Here is a 3059-nt window from a genome sequence, read left to right on the forward strand (position 1 = left end):
CCCCAGCCTGGCCCTCACCCCCTGACACCTAAATTTTACTGACTGGCTTTCTTGCCTGCATTGCATGCCAGCCTCTGGCTTCTTTACTATTCCTTCCATCCAGGAAAAGCACACACAACAACTGCAGATGCTTCCTCAGCCTGATGAAGGGTTTTAAACCTGAAAGCTTGCTAAGCTTTTAAGCTAAGCATTTAGGCCACTGATGTCTAGAGCTGACATCCATTCCTCAGCTCCACACCTCCCCTATGCTGTGGCCCATGGCTCGCAGATGGCACCCCAAGCAGCTAAGATCACCTGGAGCCTCACAACTCCAGTGCAACCAGCAAGCCTCAGGCCTCTCAAAGAGCTTACAGATCTGGGATTTCCCTAGCTAGGACTGTGTGTGCATGTGGTGGCTGCAGGTTATAATGTGCCTCCTACCTGCCTTTCACCAGGGAGGTTTGTGGTCCTGGCATTTCTTGGGGGCTGCTACATCACCGGCCATCCCACCAGGCCTCCCAACCCTGGCAGGGTGCAGTTTTAGGTTATGCCCAGTACCTGGGGTCTTTTCCTTCCCCATAGCCCCAGCCCATACCTCTGGGTTCATCCTGGCATGGGAGTTCAGGAGGAAGATATTCTTTCCTTGGTGGCTGGTGATACAGTGAGGGCTGCGTCCAGCTCTGAGAGTGGGTCATTAAATGTTTTTTTTTAAAAAAGGAAATAGGTGTGGATGATGAGGGTGGCAGTCACTCCATCTGCATGTGGAGCTTTGGGAACCCCAGCAGTGGGAGGTTCACTTTCAGGAACACCAGCTGCTCCACCAAACCAGAATCCAAGGAGGTATGGTGGGGTGTCACAACACCCCCAGCAATGCTGAACGCCCTCTCACTTGGAACACTGGTCAGTGGACAGGACAGGTGTTCCCGGGCAATTGTGGCCATATCCTGCCACATCTGGCTGCAGCTTGCCCAGTAGGCCAAGGGGGTCACAGAGCAGTGGCTCCATGTCCTTGATGAGATAGGTAGCCACCAAGGCCTTGGTGCTACCTGCCTGATGCTGGAGTCTGGTGGCTCTGTACTCCAACATGGAAACTATGCCCTTGGCCCACATTGGCAGCACCTGTGGTGGAGAAGATTGGCTGGCAGATGGAGTCCTGGCACAGAACAGTGGTTCCCCCTCTTCCATTTCCCCTTGCCTCTGCCCTTCTGCCTCCTTGACTCTGTTCACCAGCACCTCCGTCCACTGATCCAGGGTTTTGCTGGTGCACACACTCTCCTTCACCCTTGGGTCACACATGGTTACCGGCACATGGACTATACTGGACTGCAATGAATCCAGATATTTCTTGATGCCCTCCTTCAGCTGCTTCACCAGTGCCTGCATCTCTGGTGAAAGCAGCTTGCCCCAGCCAAGAACATCAATCCGCTGAAACTTCTCCATTTAGTTCTGAAGGTCCCTCACTATGGGGATCACCTGGCTAAGGCGGGCATCGCCAGTGCTGAGGCTCTCGGTGGTCGAGGAATGGCTTGTGGACCACCAAGACCACCAAGGGGGCCACTGATCCCAATCACCCCCAGAAAGACCACCTCATGGATGGTTTTCTGTTGTTCAACCAGCCTTTTGAGCATCAGGTATGTGGAGTTCCACATAGTCTCTACATCCTGCATGATTTTGTGCCATGGGATGCTGAGCTCTGCCTGTTTGTCCCACAGCATCATGCAACCCTTGATGCTGTGGTGGAAATAGCCCACTACCTTCCTGCATTTTGAAATTAGCTGGCTGGTTGTGACAGTGCCCTCACTGGCAGCCCTGTCCCACTCCAAGGTGTCCCTGACTATAAGGTGGAACCTGTGTGCCACACAACAGATGCCAACAAGTTGGCATCATGGACCACCTTGACCAGATCGGCCCTGTTTTCAGTGACCATGAATCTGCGGGTAAGCTCATCCTGCCGAATAAGCCGCCCCTGCACCATGAAGTTCATGGGACCCATGATCTCCATTGCCATGTGGGACACATCCATCACCTCTGCTTGAAGGAGAGCCCACCAACACCCTGACTGATTGCACCAGTGCCCTGTGAGGGAGAGGTAAGCATGATTTCCACCCCAGCTGCTCCAGATGTCCAAGGTGAAGTGTAAAGCCACCTGCAGACCTGCCTTGTGCAGCTCGTCCCTCAAGTACTCCCTGCATGCCTCATACAAGGAGGGCACTGCTGAAGGTGATGCATGTGGGCACACGGTATGATGGGGCCATGAGCACCATGAGCCACCTGAACTGTAGCTGCTTAACTAAGAAGAAGGGCTGGCCATCCAGAGAAAGCATCTTCCCAGTGCTCTGGGTGACCTTGCTTGCCCCTTTTTTCTCTCCACCTTTCCCCCACTGTTCCAGGGTGGCCTGCTTCTGCTGCTGGGAGCTGGGGGCTTTGGAGTGAGAGGTGAACTTTCCTTTGGGCATGCTCCCACTGGTGCAAGGCTGAGAAGGACCAAGAACAAGGAGGTGGTGCCCCCTGATATGCATCAGCATCCCCATGGTGCTGAAGTGTTTCTCATCCTTGCCCCAGCTGGTCTTGCCTCGGCAGTTCTGGTAGGTAGCATACCTGGGATCTTCTGCCACCTCAAAATGATCCCACACTACACTACCCCCTCACTTCTGGGGTGTGGGTGTGGATCCTGCCTTATCCCCCTCCTCAGCAGGCAGAGGCACAACAATAGGAGCAACTGACTCAGCTGAGCCATTTGCCTCCACAACCTCAACCTCCTTCAAGGTGCTTTCTAGAGAAAGAGACCTGGCTCTAGGGGAACTTTGAAGGTTGTGGAGCAGAAATGTAGATTCCCCCTCCTTCCCCAGAACTTCTCTGGAGATGGCAAAGAGCTCCTCTGGTTCCAGCTCCAGATCCTCCTCTGGCAGGGGAAGGCTCAGGCTGGGAACTAAAATTCAGATAGAGGAGACTGTCATGCTGGTGCTTGTCATGCTGGTAGTGCTGGAGGTTATTATTGCTGGTTTTAGTGGAGGTGGGGCAGGTGCAGAAACTGATCCCACCTTCTTGCTGCCACTAGCAGCAGAAGTCTCATGGTTGCT

The sequence above is a fragment of the Gavialis gangeticus genome, unplaced genomic scaffold, assembly GCF_001723915.1.
Source record: "Gavialis gangeticus isolate Ggan-Ray unplaced genomic scaffold, GavGan_comp1, whole genome shotgun sequence".
In the NCBI taxonomy this organism is placed as follows: Eukaryota; Metazoa; Chordata; order Crocodylia; family Gavialidae; genus Gavialis; species Gavialis gangeticus.